Source organism: Equus przewalskii, chromosome 7 (genome assembly GCF_037783145.1).
Source record: "Equus przewalskii isolate Varuska chromosome 7, EquPr2, whole genome shotgun sequence".
Taxonomy (NCBI): Eukaryota; Metazoa; Chordata; class Mammalia; order Perissodactyla; family Equidae; genus Equus; species Equus przewalskii.
This window is the reverse complement of record NC_091837.1, coordinates 45,847,513-45,865,745: the sequence shown is the minus strand read 5'-3', so window position 1 is coordinate 45,865,745 and position 18,233 is coordinate 45,847,513. Positions and strand designations below refer to the sequence as shown.

Sequence of the window (18,233 nt, the reverse complement as noted above, 5' to 3'; positions counted from 1 at the left end):
ATTAAAATCCTCTGGGAAGCTTTAATTAATCTGCTTCCTTCCAGTCTATTCCCCCCTCATTTATCTATCTTCCCTTTGGGGCCATGTTTCTCTAAGCCTCATCCTCCACCACTCCAAGTAAGAATCAATGCTAAGACCCTGTTGAGGGAGGAAAGGAAGAAGAGATGTTTGTGACTGTCCCATAGTCTGGTGATCTTGCAGGGGTGCTTCAGAAGGGCAAATCATGTTCCATTGTCCTCAGTGTCAGCATCCGGGACATAGTAGGGAATATAGTAGGCATGAGCTGCTCAGAGATTCTTCACAGACTGAGGAAGGGGAAGTTAGATAGAGTCCTGGCAGTGTGAAAAGACATCAGTAGATCCCTGAACTGTGAAGATACTTGCTATTGAAGATTCGAATATTAACATGCATGAATATCAATATGACCAGGATGATTCAACAATATGGTACACCAGAAAAACTCTTCACATACACATAGGCATATAGATGCTTATTAACAAAGTAAAACCAAACGAGACTAAAAGTTTGCTTGTTTACAAATGATCTGGAAAATGGCGGCAAGGTGGTACAAATTTTCGACCTCCCTGAATGACCCAATAGAAACAGAGCGAGTGAGAGAGCGAGAGCAAACCCCCACACCCCGCAGACAACATCTACAATAAAGCGGTGGGAAAACACATCCCTGTGAACCCCTAAATCTGGTTGGTTTGGTGTAAACTGCTGTGATTTGAAGACCTGCATGGGATCAACAAACATGGCAGAGGAAACAGAAAGAGCACAGAACAGCTTCTGATGGCCCCAGGAGGCTGTAGAGTCTTGCTGGTTCCAATTTGTGGGGAAACACAAGAGAACCATAGTAAGGTCAGATTGTGCTGGACCCTTAAAAGAGGCCCTTAACAGACATCTCTTCCAAGACAAGGCTCCACATTGAGGAGAAACCGCTGGAAATGGAATCCAAATTGAGCAGGAAAGAGACAAGAGAGGCAAAGGAGATAAAGGAAAGAAAAGATCCAGATAAAAGTCGGGGAGGGGGAAGAGCCAGCAGATGTCAGACACAATAAGGATGTATCTGTAAACACTTACCCAAAACAATACACATGGGAGCTTGGTGATGCTAGGAAGTTATCCTGGCCCACCGTCCCTTCTAAGTGTACAAGAAAACTCATGTCACTTAAACATTAGAAAAGAAAAAACAAATTGCAGCCAAAGCTATCATACAGAAAAATGGACTGAGAAACACAGTAATATCTTTGCAGACACTAAAAGCTTGCCAGAAAGACACATAAACAAAACAAGAAAATTACCATCTAATATTTTAAATCAAACTAAAAAATTGGAAACAAGTGATAAAAGCTTTGAAAGAACAGCATCACCCAGAAGTAGAAAAGCTCAAAAAGAAGCTAATTGGATAGAACAAAGACTTAGAAAGGGAGTTAATAGAATTTAGGAAAATATTAGAGGTTAAAGAAAAATTCATTTCAAAATTTGAGACCAAACAGGAAGAAACAAAATGATGAATGAACACCGCAGAAAATGCCTTAAGAAAAATAGAAAAGGAAAGAATGAATGCTTTTGAAATAAATAAAATATATATACGATATTTATAAGAAAAAGACATAGACAATAGACAAAAAAGATCCATGGTACATATAATAAAAATCCCTAAAAGAGAGAATCAGTGTAACAAAAGAGGACAAATATTATCAATTATAATTTAAACTACTTTTCTTAAATAAAAAACGACTTGTATTACATATTGAAAGGACACAAGTGACAAAATCGACCCCGAATGACCTACACCTAAAAGTGGTCTAGTAAAACTATTGATCTTTAAAAGGAAAAAATTCCTCTGGGCATGCAATTCAAAGGTCAATATCCCTTATAAAGGAAAGAAAGTGAGATTGCCATCAGACTTAGTGACAGCAGTGCTTTATACCAGAAGACAATGGGGTAATGTTGAAGAAATAAAAGAAAAGCAAATGTGAGCTAAGGATTTTATATCCCCCTACACTGACCTTCAGATGTACTTGTTACATTTTTTTACTCACATATAAGAACTCAGGTGTATTCTCCTTATGAGCCTTTCCTGGGGAATTTACTGGACAACCATCTTCAGACCTCCAAAATGATTGAAGAGACGTCACCAGGAGAACTGGTAGTGAACATTAAATGTATATTTATTTGTATAACTCATAGTACTTGTAGATTTTAAGGAGAGGTTATAAAACATAACTGCCATTTGCTTTATCTACACTTAATTGAGCCATCTAAAAATGAAAGATAGGTTAGAGAGGGAATATGAGAAGTAGATTAAGCTTTCTGATTGCCTCAAAGATATCATTTGAGGAGTAAAAGATTAGTTGAAAGTAGATTTTGAGGTACGAGAGACAGGGTGAAGAAGGGATCATAATTAATTTCAATTTTATTTGTTAGGATAGCAAGAGAAAGTAAAAAGGCGATTAAAGGTGTACAGAGATATTAATAAAATCACAAGTTGTATAATATAAAGTCATTTAAAGATATTAATAAAAAGGCATCAGAACAAAGAAACACAAACCTTTCTAAATAAAAAAGATATGCAAAACAGAGAGAGAGTGAGTGAGCAAGCAAACGGCGTAAACCTGTGCTTCTCAAACTATCTGCAGTGAAGGACCCCTTGTTTTCTTTTTCAGTCAATGGCAGGCTGATACTTTTGTAAAAGACAAAATCACATGCTTGGACTTTCTGGCAAATTGCCTAAATTTGGCAAATGACAAATTGCCTAAATGCTGCTAAATGTTTTAACTTTCTGTACCTATGTCATGGCTTGGTAACAAACAGTTCATGGACCAGCATTGGTATAGACCACACAGTGAAAGAATAGGAATATAAATACAATATAGATATAGGGGTGTGTGTGTGTGTGTGTGTGTGTGTGTGTATGGAAATATAGGTAACATAAATACAACAAAACAGGTCTGTTACCTTAATTAAACAAGGAGGCCATTAGACTGAGGTGGCTCTAATGTTGTGGCAGTCTGTGTAAGCAAACCAAATTCTAAGCCTGAAATGTCTCAAAGTTACAAAATTGAAACCTAAGGACAACCCATTACAAACAGCCAACTAGGCTTTAAGCTACAGCCAATCAGAAATTTCCTTTCTTCGCTTTCACCTTTTCTCTGTAAAAGTCTCTCCCTGAGCTCCCATCATTGGAGCGCTCCTAACCACCTGCAGCTGCTGCCCAATTAGAACTGATTTGTGCTCAAATAAAGTGTTAAAATTTTTAATATGCCTCAGTTCATCTTTTAACATGTCAAACATTTAGACCCTATTAATAAATGTAAAAAGGCTTAATTCACCTATTTTTTAAAAAAGATTTTCAGATTACCTAACAAAGCAAAATCCAATACTCCAGGTTAATATGTATAGTGTATATATATATATTATTATATGTTATTTTATATATATGTATATATACTTTTCTCCACTTGGAATAATATATATACTTATTTTGGGTGAAGAAAAGTCTGCAAATTATGCTACCATTTATCTAATGAAAGGGAGAGGGCTAAAAAGTATATATGAGATATATGTATTAATTTTATGTATAAAAGTATATATTAACATATTAATGAAATGATAAAGCACAGCTTTCAAAAATAAAATACTTACCTAAAGATAGAGGAAGGAAGTAGGACAGAGAGATTGGGATAGAAACTAGATTTGTTTTGTAAATTTGACTTTAGAGTCATATAAAACTCTACATAATTATAAAACAAAATTAAGTTTAAAATAAAGCAATCCCTAAACATCCAAAACAAATTGAGACAACTGTGCCTGTGTATCCAGTAGATGGCATAACTGCACTGAAAGGACTATTCCTAGTGACTCTAAAACACGTTGATTTGACTTTTCGTCCTAAGTGGGTTGTTATCATAAGGACAAAAACAACTGCAAAGAAGCTTAAACTGGTTTTTTAATCATTTTGTTGCTGGCAGTCTTAATATTTGTTCTGAGACTGTTGTGTGTGTGTGTATTATAGAAAAAGCAAATGAGTAATTATACTCCGGTCATTAAAATCCTGAATATTTGACATGGGAAGAGAACATATGGTTAAAAAAAATCCTCTAATCTTGAATTTGAATAGGAAATATCATTATTTCTGATGCACATTCTTTTATTAAACTAAATGATCCCCAGCTTTGTCTTCTGAAAAGACTTAGAAACAGTGCTCAATCCCGCCCAGTGTGATCATGGTCTCTACACACCGTTTACCACTAAAAGTCATCAAGGGCTCCTTGAAGAAATGGCTGATTACAGGTCTGTGGCAGGAAATCTACAAGATGACCCCAGAATATGAAAGGCTGCTTTAGTGATATCATAACACTAAGAGCAAGTTAAAGAGACTTCCAGCAGCTAAGATGAGCAAATTTGAACAACAATAAATACAATAACAGCACTGGATGGAAACACATCAAATGTGTTAAAGTTCATGAATTCCTAATGTTACTGTGAAAATAAAATACTATTGACCATCCTGAAAATGTAAGGAAACCAAAATTATTACTTTACGTACTAGCAAATAAAGAGAAGAGATCAAATATTTATCCAGCCTTCCCTATGCAAATTATTCCAAGTAACCAAGTAGTGGATAAGGAGATGTTTCTTCTTAGAGAAGTATTCCATCTAATAAATGAAGGAGGAATTTTAAAATGAAGGAGACAATATCACCATTTTACTGCCTTTAACGAATTATTCGATCTAGACAATGGTCATCAATGACTGTTGATATCACAAAAAAGCCACCAGACATGTGTGTCTGGATGCAGGTGTACAACACCACCTCGGGGTTATTTTTGCCAAAAATTGAACCTTAATCTGATGACATCCCTAGGTCTGTGCTATTCAGTACTAGCCACAGGTGGCTATTGAGCATTTGAAATGTGGGTAGGCCAATTTGAGATGTGCTGTAAGTGTAAAATACACACTGGATTGCAAAAACTTAGTATGAAAAAACAATGTAAATGATCTTGATAATTTTTAATATTGGCTACAGGCTAAAATAAGATTTGGATATATATGGATATAAAAATCATATCATTAAAACTAATTTCAACTATATCTTTTTCTTTTTTTAAATGTCATTATAAAATTTAAAATGATATTTACAGCTAATATTATGTTTCTATTTAGACAGCTCTGCGCTAATTGTGCTTAAAGGAAAGCAACTTAGAGGAAAGACCTTGAACAGAGGAACATGTTAAATGACACCAGAAGAATGGAAACAGCAAAATCCAGGCTTTCTGAAACACTGCAATTCATATTTCTAATCCGTTTTAGTGAGAGTCAAAGTTACTAAAAATGTATGTGTCCAAGCGTTATAATTCATGTATAAAATAGTCCTAAATATTAATATCTGTGAACTCATATATTTGACATCTCAGTAACATTTTCACTGTTGCTCATAAAAATAAGTGCATAACAATTAAAAACGTGTATATTTGCATTACCTAAAGTAATTTATTCTATCACCAGTGGTATGTGAACTATACTATGGAAAACACTGATATACAATTTATTCTTCCTGAAATTTTCAGTTTTTAAATAATCTGAAAACTTCATTATCTCAATTTTACCAGATACATAAATACATAGTTATTATTTCTCTACTATTAGAAAGGCTTTGTTTAAAACTCACCAATTCCTAAATCTCCAAATAGCATTCCTACATCTCATGAGAATGAACTTACTTTAATTTTCTTGATTAAAATATAAGATGAACCAAATTAGACATGTAAAATTTTAAAATCTTCCTCGTTCTCCTCTCCATCTTTACTATTTTCCCCCAGAGATCAAATTAATAAATGTATTATAAAATGTCAGAAACTTTAAAAGTTAGGTATTGAATTAAGTTTACTCAGACTTCAATTTTAATATGACATTTCTTACATACCTAAGACAGTAGGCACCAAAAAATATTAGGTAATTTGTCTCTCAGTTCATTAAATTAGAAATTATTTAATGATATCTAAACTTTTACTTCTAGTTTTACTCATTTATGAAAAAAATTATGCGAGGTTAGCCTGCTTTAATCTTTTATCAGGACAAGTAAACATGATAAAATGTCTAGCTAACCCATAGAAAGATAGCTTGTACACCCACATAGGAATACACTGATAAATACAGTATATATATTGAAAATAAATCTTGGAATTTTCTTTTCCTTTACCCATGCTGCACCAAAGCGAGAGAACACTAGGGGGCAGTGCTGTTAGCACAAAGATCTCGAGGATTTCAAAGGATGGCTCAAATCTAACTACCAAACGCTAATGCAACAAATGGGGTCGAATGGCAACAAAAGAATTTGTTTGTTTAACCTTCCTTTTCTGAAGTTATATGGACCATATGCAGGTAAATCACAATCTTTTGGAAGAGACTCTATGCAGAAACCCTGAGCCCTTTAGCTTAGTGACAATCTTTTGGTGACATCCTCAGTTAAATTTAATCTAGTGGAATTCCAAGTCAACAAAAGTCTGTTAAGTAATTAACCCTATCACTTCTCGGCAATTTGGCTAAGACCAAGTGTGGTAATTAACTCATAATGTCACTCATTATCTACAGAAGAGAATAGGACCAAAACTGAAAGGTCAAAACTAAAAAATCAGAAGTTATAAAAACATTTTTACATTTTCTAAAATTATATTTTGTCTGTTTTAAGGCTATAAAATTCTTGGTGCACAGACTTTATGGTATACTTTGCAAAGAGTATCGGGTACAGTCTATAGACACTAAATATATGACAGTAAGGTGAACATTTACATGTCAGACCCGGAACAAGCAGACTGCTAAATGCCAATGCCTTTTTAATATGCAGTGAATTTTCTAATCTTCGGGCAAAACATCAATTCTTTTTTTTTCTCTTTTAGAATATTGAAATCTATAAGTAGTATTTGAGCTATGCTCCGAATTGTAGGTTTGACCTGCTTAAATTTTAACAAATCATTCTAGAGAGTTCACATTATTTCGTTTGCAATGTACGGTCTAGCAGCAGTTGGTTCAGGTAGTCATAAAAGTGCATGATTAATATAATTAATCCTAGTTGATTCTGATTCATTTCTTCAGCTCTTTTCGGCTTTGAAATTGTACCTGGAATTTCTACAGCCTATTTGTCTTGGGAGTTTATAAACAATAAATGGTTCGCTCTCCTCCATATAGTGACAATAATCTAGCTTTTTGCAGCTTGAAATTGCAGCTCACCACGGTTTCTATCAGGTTTCAGGTATTTTTAGTCTCACCATATCGGTCAGAATCTCATGGGAAAGAGACCTCACTTCAAAAGGTTGAAATGAGGATTTCCGAAGGGGCTGTTTACAGAGCAGTGGGCAGGGGTAAGAGAAAGCAACCAGAGAGGTTGAGTTACCCAGAAATAAGCACGTTGGGGAGCAGTCACTCCACACCCTACACGTGAAGGGACAGAAGACGGCAAGGAATAGTGTTTCCCGAGCCTGTGGGAACCGTGTGAGCCTGCGAGAACTGGATCCGTAAAGGAGCTGCGTCCTAGAGGAACCACTGCTGAAACACGAACGCTGGGAGGAAGTGGGGCAGACAGACCAGAACTGTCTGTCCTCCCAGCCTCTGCCCTTCAGCTAGTGCCTCGCTTGAGCACCCAGAGCTAGACAGGGAAGGGCGGACAACTGAGGGAGGGGTGGTCACAGCAACTGGAGAATAACGGGGCCACTGAATGTACTGACGCAGTGAAGATAGTCTTACTGTTTGTTGGAGGTTGTCTGTGTGGTTCCCTCCTTAGCTTTTTACTTCACTCACCGCATTCTTACCAAAACAAAGGGAAAACAATATTTTAAGGAAACTTCCTTACAAATGTCAGGCTTTTAGATGGGATTTTTATTCCCTGTCTCACATATCTTGTCTTTTGTGTGATTCAAAAGGAAGCACTTTCTGTGACATAAAATTCTAGAACTTTTTCTTCTCAACATCTTGACATGACAGGCTTTCAAGTGGATTCAGTGGAACCACTGCTTCTCGAGTTTGGAGAGCTCAGTCAGTGATCCGGCAAGAAGAGAGACTGGATTCGCTGTCTCCTGTATCTCAAAGGAGGTGCCATTACAGCCCTAACTAAAATAATCATCCCCACCTGAACCATGGGAATCTCACCTTCTTGTTTGGCTAATTTACAGATTTTTCTTTTCTTCTTATGATCCACTTGAAACTGTGGCAGAAAAAACAAAAAAAATCAAATGCAACGCATGTTGTCACTTTCATAAAATATTGCTGTCATTGCGTCCCATCCTCACCCCTCCATACCTCTCCCCTCCTGATTTTTCCTGAAAGGATGAAAGAAAAGTAGATCTCGATGGTTTCATTCTAATTACGCTATCATTAAATGACTGATGATTTTGTCACATGTGTATGGACAAAGTTCTGTAAGAAAGCAATTGATTAAAGCCAATGGCTTTCTTCCAAAAATCATACTCTGCTCTGAAATTTAGCAGTGGATAAAATTCATTCTGTTATTTTTCTATTTTCTAAGTGTCCTCTACATTATTCAAAGGAAACCTTGTCTTATTTTGTTTCCAAACTCCTTTCCATTTTCTGTCCCCTGCACTGTTGATTCCTATCTTCCCACTTGCATGGCTGGTGCACTGAGTGGGTCCTGCATGGGTGGGCTTTGCACAGTCGGCTTTGCTGTTTGTCTGCTTGCTTCTGAAGATAATCCTTGGCAGAAACGCAGACAAATGGGATGGGTTTGTACATTTCTGCCGGGGATGTGGCTATTTTGTGATCTTCTGTAGTCTTCCTATATGCAACCGCATCACAAAACTGACTAATTATCCTCTAACTGTCCTGAGCAAAATTAAAAACTGGATTCTGTTACCTGCATTGAGGCAAATTTAATATTGCTGGATTCTCTGGTGATTACCAGGGTACATCTTCTCACATCTTTTATAAATAGGTCTTAAAGATCTTCCAGGGACCACTGTTAGCTAAATAATCTTGATAGTCATTACAAAGAAATTTTAATTATTTTTAAATGTTTGTGCATTTATCAGCGCCAATATTTATATTCAGTTGATTTGTACAGGTTGTACAAGTGACTAACAATGAGACCTAATTTAAATAGGTAGTTTTTTACAGGCATTATTTTTGGAAAAAATGAAGAGAAAAGCTAACAGATCTGTACCTTAAAAAAATATCTATAACCTCAGTTCAAAGGAGCAAGTAGGGCCACCAGACTTGCCTACTTTGCTAAAGAGTTGCTTGGCCAAGGATGTTCCAGCAAAGAAATCTTTTCAAAAGATGCTTTAAATCATTAAAATAGGGGAAACAAATCTAAGGATGTACCTTCTTAGTGACATCTTTTAGGCATATAGAAAGAAATTGCAAAGAGTAAAGGGGTTTTTCTGCACGCACTGTTTTGTTAAGCCAGATTTATTACGTTTGCTGTGGAACAACATGACTGGCTTAGCCATCAGGGGAAAGGTGGACTCTGTGGGGTGCAAGCCCAGTCTCCAGTTTCTCGTCAACTTGTCATTTTTGGAAATATCGCAAAGGAAGGCATCTTTTCTAGAAAGTATGTCAAGGCAGGACAGAATAAAAAGAAGTTAAAGTGGTTAGTTATAATGAGATAACCAACAACTACACTGAAAAATTCTGCATGTAATAAAGTTTTCTTTTTGTGGGGAGAAGGGTAGGACGAGACATTAGAGGCCTAATCTGGAGAGTAAGCGCCATATTAACATACTAATGCAGGAATGTGCATTGTGTATTTTTAGCTGTCTCAGCCCAAATCCCACATAGCTCTGGGGACAAGGGCAGTGCCATCCAGAAAATATCTCCCTGCTTCTCCAGGCTGCTCAGGCTGTAGGTCCCCAGAGGAGACCCCACAAAGGTCCGGGTCTTCCAGGCACACTGACTTCAGGGGTGGCCAAGGCGCCTGCTGCCTCTGTGGTGTGATGTCACAGTCCCTGACGCCCCCGATTCCCACACTCCCACTGGCCAATGCTGGACCTTCCCTGACAGAGCTTCCTCCCAGCTTAAGACTTTGACTCCTGACATAAAGCAACAATGTCTCTTACTTCTTTTCAACTCTACCCCAACGCCAAAAAGAGGGAGGCAGATCTACAAATACAAAGGGATAAGAATCCGACTTAATTCTGGTCATTTGAATATTGAGAAAGCCTGAGTAAGATGTCAGGTATAAAATCTCAGAATGGACTGCTGCTTTAGAGATTCAGGAAATGAGGTTTTTAACCTAAAATTAGGACTATAAGTCAAAGTATACTTTTGAGATCAGTAGGACAGAATGGTTGGAGTCTGGATGGGTAGTTGAGGCTGCATAGAGCTCATCTGGTCTCTCCATGCATCCTGTTTGAACCCCCTTATCACCCGGGCGAGCTGTGGCACAGCCCCTCTGCAGAGACCTCCAGTGGACAGCACAGTCCGTCTTCCTTCTCTTCCAACGACGCCTCGGGGTGCATCGGCTCCGTTCCTGCCCACAGTGGCTGCAGGAATCAGTGTAGTTTCTCTCCCCTGTGCCCTGTCACTTTATTAAAACACCTTCTCGTCCTCGTCCTATACAGCTTCAGTTTCCATTCCTCACCCCTCCTGGACCCAGAAAAGACAATGTCGACCACCAGCATGGACCCGGGAGGCGCTGATCAAGGGAAGACAGCCAGACTCGCTCCCTCCCCTACAGAAGTGTATTTTGGCAGAGCTGTGGGAGAGAGAAGTAGAGAAGATACTGAGCACCCAAGGACCAAAGAAGCACGACAGTGGAGGGCGGGTGAGGCAGCAGGGGCTCCATGGTCTCTTCCGTAAACTCCTGTGGAAAGGACCTCAATGAGGAATTTCATGCTCAGATTTCCTTCCAGTTGTTTATCCCAGTTAAGAACTGAGAGTCAGGGGGCCGCCTGGTGGCGCAGCGGTTAAGTGCACGCATTCCACTTTGGTGGCCTGGGTTCGCCAGCCAGGATCCCGAGTGCGGACATGGCACCGCTTGGCAAGCCATGCTGTGGTAGGCGTCCCACATATAAAGTAGAGGAAGATGGGCACGGATGTTAGCTCAGGGCCAGCCTTCCTCAGCAAAAAGAGGAGGCTTGGCAGTGGATGTTAGCTCAGGGGTAATCTTCCTCAAAAAAAAAAAAAAGAACTGAGAGTCAATAACTGGTGCTGAGGAAATTTCCAAGCATGTTTAGAGCTACCTGGATTCATGTCCACAGACTGTCATTAAAAACCCATTTCCAGATCTCGATTGAGAATGAAGAAACAAACCGTACAAGCCACAGAGAAAGTACGTGAACAGTGGCTACTCTGTTAGTTTAATGAAATCCAAGAGTTAAAGACAAAAATGCTCTTAAAAATATGTCTAGAAATCTGTAATTATAGTACATAAGAAAGACAATATCATAATTTATATTTCATTAAATAGTCATTGTAGGATTATTGCCTTTGAATAAATTATGAACTCAAATGAATCTAAGGAAATTATAGAGTACAAATAAATATATCTGAACATACTCTTTTTAAAGTTTTAATAGGTGTAATAATAATTACAAAACTAGCTCATGGTGTTGTTTTGTAGATTGAGTTTAAATATGAAAGCACTTGGAGCAATGCCTGGCACACAGTAGGCCCAGTATACGTACTAGCTATTATTATAGAGATGTAATTTTTTTATAATTATGGTAATAATTGAATTTTAGAATTTTGAAATAGGATGAAAGATTAGTGTTCCTTTAAGTCAGCTGTTTTCAACCTTTTATTTTTTGCAGCAAAATCCATTTTTCAAAAATCCTTTCTACAAACAAAAAAGGTAGAGAGGATCCCAATGAGTAGGCCAGATAAAGAGGGACCTCTCTGCTTGAAATGGGGCCCAGAGTCCCATCATCAGCAGTCTCACCTTGAGGGAACTCTAGAACCCAGTCTGAAAACTAAGCCGAGACACCACACCATTTCACAGATGAGGAAAATAAACCCTAGGGAGGGAAATGCCCTCATTCTGAAAGTTAGCACGTTCAGATTGCTTTCCAGAAAATCAGTAGTATCTAATCTACCTAGAAACAAATGCTGTTTGCAGGGCAATATACAAAACATTTAACCAGTAACCATTCAGAATATCTCTGCCTAGCCGGAGCCTGGTGCTGTTGATCCCTCTGGTGTCAGGCATTAACTAGTTCGTCGCTAAACTATAGAGCATTTTTGTGGGAGGCAGGATGTTACAGTGGAAGGGCTGGGGAGCCAGGGGGCTCAGGACGATAGCATAAAAGTGATTTTAGCAACTGTTGACTTCAACCACGTGCAGTCATTCTGAACGCATACCAACTAAGTGTCAGCTCTGGGTGTTTGAGATGCCCTCTGCAGGCTGGAAAAAATCCACATCAGATTGGAACCCTGTTGAGAATAGCCATACTATAAATGGAAACTCTGGAGAACGGTACCTAGTTCCTCTCATTTGGGCTTTCTAGAAATTAAAGTTCTGTTCTTCTTTGGCTTCTTCCAAAACATTTAGGCATTTATCGCCTTCCATAAGAAGGAACCACTGATGATGTTCACCATTTTTAGAGAAGGTAATAGTATGAGTCACCTCTCTTAGATGGGAAAGAATAATGTGAATCAAATATCCATTGCCATAAATGAATTTATTTGTAGTAAAGGAGTATTGTTAAGTTAAAATAAAATTCTTAAACCCAGGTCATTGCAGACAGTAGAACAGTGGTTGTCTGGGATAGAAATTGCAAATGACTGCTTTGTATTGATCATTTAAAATAAGTTGAAGAATCCAAAGTGATAGCTGTAAGCGGTCTAACTATAGGAGTTGATCTGTAGCTCCATCTTTACGAAAGGATTTACAAAAATACTTGTCATTCCCTTGTACTTATTGAAATAAATGGCTTCTGCGAGTGGTTCTTGACACAGACTACAAACGTACATATTAGGCAGGTGATGGTGACAGGAGAAAATAAAAGAACGAAGACTTTGAATGGGAAGAGGATGTTCCAGAGGTGTATGGGGAGAGATGGGAATGGGAGATGAAGCATCATGTGTGTTAGTGGGACAATCAAAGCGTATACAAACAACTTAATAATTTGAGCTAGGGTGGCTTCCTACGACTTCATGAAGTTTAGACCCCCTCATGTCAAAGGCAGATCTCTACCTCTTTAATATTCCAGAAAAATACCTGTGCGTCACTTTTCTGGCTCCTGGGCGAAGGAGAGAGGCACGGGAGAAAATTCATTTAAGTGTATGACTTAAAATGAAGAGCATTTGGCTAATGAGTAAGCAGATGCCTGGTTAAGCAAATGACTCATGCTGGGATATTTATGGAGCACAACTATTTTTCAAGCCTGCAAAAATGTAAAGAAAGAAAAGTCTCCCTAAAATCCAAAAGCAGATGTTTCTGCATTTATGAAAAAAGTACTACTGAGCAGTAAGCCCTTCCTTTAGGTTTATCAATTTATATGAAAACATATGTGAGTCTGCTTAAGAAGTACTACATTCATTTTCATTGAGCAGAAAACATTTACAGATTACTAATTTTATGCCAAGCTTTGTTCTCAGCAAAAAAAAAACGTAAGACAAAGGCCCCAGCCTTTAAACAGTAAAGTCTGATAGGAAAGTTATATCATACACCCCAAAAATATAGCTAATAATGAAAAGTGATTTCTTTTAAATGACAACATTTGAGTGCCATGGGCTACAAATGGCAGAACTTTTTATTTACTTATTATAATTAATTATATAAATATATTAGTTATATGTAATTATCATATGTTATATACAATTATGTAATGTATATTAATTATATTAATATATAAATCTAAATTAATGTTACATTATATAATGTTAACATAATATATAATTATCAATAGCTTATAATTAATAGTTTATATTTATTGAGAGCTTATTATGAGGCAGGCCTTGTGCATTTGAGGCCTCCTGTTAGAAAAGCATATATTCCTAAGAGAGTTAAAAGGGAACTAAAAGAAATATCATAAATCACATTAAGAAGAGAAGAGAAGTGTGACTATAGCCTGAAATAAGAGATGGCTGTTGGGATGGAACATCGCATTTGGCTCAGAAGTACTTGCTAATCAAGATAGAAAGAGAAACGGGATATGCTACAGAAGCTCAAGCAAGCAGATCGTCTGGCTGGCGTCTTTGAATAAGGGCTTGCACGGGAATTAGATCTAAAATTGCCTTTGAAGAATGGGTAAGATTCGATAAATGGAAGGGATTTCTGAGAAGGGAAAATGACTTGAGCAAAAACAGTGAGGCAGAAATAGGAGACAGTCATTCCTCACTGACTGAACACAGGCATGCTCAGAATCAGTAAATAAACCCATTTGATTAGAATGGAGGACACGCTGGGGAATAATGGACAACAACAGTAGTCAGGAATCAAATGCTACAGGGCCTTCAGGGCTGACTAAATTCTTTGGGCAGGAGAATTCATGTCCCAAAGACTGAAATGGATTAGTAGCCAGAAGATTATTCTGGACTGAGTGCAACATGCCTGGCTACACAGTCAGACTGGAAGCAGGAATCTGGTTAGACGTTGACTCTAGACAGCCTAGGTATGATAGGACTTCCCAAAGCTGAGGCAGATAGAATGCCAAAGAAAGGGAAATGAAGTAAGAGCAGAGAGGTGATGACTACTACACTGTGAAAAGTCTCAAGAGAACAAGTTCGAGATGGCATTAGAGTCTGAAGCCTGGGTGACCAGATGACAGTGAGGTGACTAACCTGTCTCATGGGAGGAGAAGTGATGTTAGACATATTGACTTTAGAGTGCTTGCTAAGCTCATTCTAGTGAGAAACATGTGAAACAGTCTCGAAGGCATCCAAAATACGTGAAACTGCACTCAGTAGCTAAGTGGGGCCTTGGGATATCTATTTGAATAATCTATCGGAGGTGAGACTTGGGGTAATTGAAGTGACGAGATCTCTGAGAGAATGTTGAGAAGAAAGCACCCTGATCGGAGTGGGGACTGGTGAAGATTACCTGCACTTAGGAGGTGTGTTAGTCTGCTGGGGCTGTCAGAACAAGTACCACGGACTCGGGGGCTAAAACAACAGGAATTTATTTTCTCGCAGTTCTGGAGCCTAGACGTCCAAAATCAAAGTGTCGGGTTCTCCTGAGGCCTCTCTCCTTAGCTTGCAGATGGAAGTCTTTATGTGGTCGTTGTGTCTGAATCTCCTCTCCTGATAAGGACACCAGTCATAGAGGATTAGGGCCCACCCTAGTGACCTCATTTTAAACTCGATAACCTATTTAAAGGTTCTATCTCCAAATACAGCCATATTCCGAGGTACTAGGGGGATACGACTTCGACATATGAATTTTGAGGGGACAAAAGTTCAACCCATAACAGAAGGTAAGAAAACTCATAAATAGGGAAGAGAATGAGTATTAGATCTTTAACAGAAGCAAAGGACTATAGAAGCACACGCTCCTCTTTTTGTTTGTATGTTAAGTGGTACCAGAACTGGCATTCTCTGAGATCGTGCCCAATTAAACATCTCCCATTATATAATAACATTGCAAAGTTAATTTTTAACATTGCACCTTTTCAGTTCTGTGTACCATGGAGCATAGTGCCTGTAATGAGTCAAAAATGACCTAAATAATGTGCATATGTATACCAAATTAGCTGAGAAGCATAAATGATGTCTCAGTGGAATTACTTTTTGAGGTGATTTTTTTTCATCAGTAAAATCCGCATCCCAAAATCCAGGTGAAAATCACAAGCAAAAACGGTCACGATACTGTATGCTTTGTCTTGTGGTTTTCTGATTTTTTTCCTTTCGAAAGATAACAAAGTGGAGAAGTTGCTGAAGCTTTCCCATTCAGGGAGGGTGTTTTTTTGTCTTCTGTCTGTCTACAGGAGCCTCTTCTTCTCTTCTTTCCATTATTTCTGACCAAATAGGGCTTTCCATGCCTTTCTTCCCTTTAGGAATTTCAAGTCACCTGTCTTTTCATATCTCTCCTTCAAGTCACAGTTCCAGGTCCCTGTGGCAGCATTTCACTAGCACCTGCCATCATAATGGGGCTGTGCGCTGAAAACCCGCCCAGCCGTAACCTTCCTGCTGCTGTGTTCTCTCTTCAAAAACTACCGTAGACGTCAGAGTGGGCTAATGATTTATTTCCACATCTTGATAAGTTTTGCAAATGCTTCTCTCACAATGGAAGATATTTTGGGGGGGGCCGGGGAATTTAGATTTTTTGTTCTTGGCAGGAAGGTGGGTGTGAAGAATACCATAATCTTACATTGGTGTGTTAATCATTCTTTTCTCAGTTTACATTCTTTTGCGATTTAATCTAGTATTCATTTTCAATAGAGGACTCAAAACATTTTTTTTTTCACCTAAACCTGTCTCAAACTGTGGAACTCCAGAGACAGCTCATTTTGTATGTTCCTTAGTGGAAAATCTATTTTCACCCCCCAGTAACAAGCTAGTGGGAACTTAGCAAGTGACAGAGGCTTTGTGGGGGTCTTGGCTGCCTTATCTGCTCGTGGCAGAGACTGACAGTGGTGAGCACACCAGGAAAATGGGTTTTATTTTGGAAATGTTGAGTTTAGGGTCCTGTTAGAACATACAAGTAAACTTGCCTTTCTAGCATTGTCGTGAGATTAAATGAGTACCTGGCATAAAGTTGATTTCAAGGAATGGCAGCCCTTAAGATGATTATTATTAATTCAAGGTATCTTTTGCCTATTCTTGTGGATATCCCCTAAACTCTTGAAAATGCTCGATTAATGAGTAAGAAATGTGCTTATAATTTTGCTATGAGATGTCAGATAAGGCAAAATCAATCTAAAAAACAAATATTCTTGGGGCTGGCCCTGTGGCTGAGTGGTTAAATTTACATGCTGTGCTTCGGCAGCCCAGGGTTCACTGGATTGGATCCTGGGCAAGGACCTACACACTGCTCATCAGGCCATGCTGTGACAGCATCCCGTGTTGAAGAGCTAGAATGACTTACAGCTAGGATGTACAACTATGTACTGGGGCTTTGGGGAGAGAAAAACAAAAGCTTCTTTTTTTTGGGTAAAAGTACTTAACATGAGATCTACCCGCCTAACAAATTTGTAAGTTCTATAGACACAGTGTTGTAGAGCAGATTTCTAGAATTTATTCATCCGGCACAACCGAAACCTTATGCTCAGTGAACAGCAACTCCCCATTTCCCCTCCCCCCAGCCCCTCGCAACTATCATCCTATTCTGTTTCTATGAGTTGGACAATTTTAGATACCTCATGTAAGTGGAATATTGCAATTATGCAATATTTGTCCTTTTGTCACTGGCTTATTTTACTTACCATGATGTCCTCTGCGTTCATCCATGTTGTCACAGATGGTAGGATTTCCTTCTTAAAAAATAAATATTCATCTGTATTCCTTTGATTACTCTAATATTTTCTCTGAGTAAATCTTACAGGAACCTATGTTCTTGATATGTGATTGTAATTCTTCAGATACAAACAATATTAATACCATTTTACTCTTCAGTCATCATGTGAAAGTTTAATAATTGTAGAAAATTACCTCCAAGAAAAAAGTTTTTAAAACAAATCTTGTAAAATGTGTAAGCAATTGAGGCTTCTTATTTTCATCCTTCACTATTCCATCATATTCTCAAACTAAATTACTAAGTAACTATAACCACCTCAACTCTGCAAGGCTTTCTGCTAAAGTGCTATAGAATATACCATGACGTGGAAAATAGGCTCCTTGCAATCACTAAGCTTCCAGGCCAGCTGGGGAGAAAAGTCATAATGATGAGGGGAAAGAGGGATATAAACGCAATGAATGTCTGAAGGGCCTACTGTGTGTCAGGCGCATAGATAATAACAACTTCTCATAGGCTATCCCACTGAAACCTCACCACCTCTCTGAGAGGCACCTGACATTACCCCCATTGATGTTCAGAGAAGGTAAATTACCCACCCTATGTCACAGGTCTGTCCGTCCTGTTCTAAAAGCATAAGTATTTTCTAGATTATAATACCCATAATGAAAAGTTAAACAGTAACCAACAACAACGTAATAAAGAACAATCAAGTTAACTGCATAGGAGTTGTCATATGGTAATAGTGACAAAAAGTATGTTTTAGGAGCTCAGAGGAGGAAGGAATCATTGGATTAGGATGATCAAGGAATTGCTACAAAATGTAACCCAACACTTTGTCATATATATATATATATATCTGTGGTGCAGTCCACCACAAATTCTC

General features: G+C 38.2%; 1 protein-coding gene and 1 long non-coding RNA gene across 12 annotated transcripts in view; one reads left to right on the top strand and one right to left on the bottom strand.

The window, feature by feature from the left end:
• Positions 1-18,233, top strand: part of DLGAP1 (DLG associated protein 1) — an 843,303-nt gene that overhangs the window by 415,624 nt on the left and 409,446 nt on the right. The window lies entirely within an intron of this gene.
• Positions 1-18,233, bottom strand: part of LOC139084836 (uncharacterized) — a 36,117-nt gene that overhangs the window by 15,532 nt on the left and 2,352 nt on the right. Inside the window, exon 2 of the long non-coding RNA XR_011542629.1 lies at positions 8,152-8,206. This is a non-coding gene — a long non-coding RNA (uncharacterized lncRNA). The remainder of the gene's footprint in view (positions 1-8,151; positions 8,207-18,233) is intronic.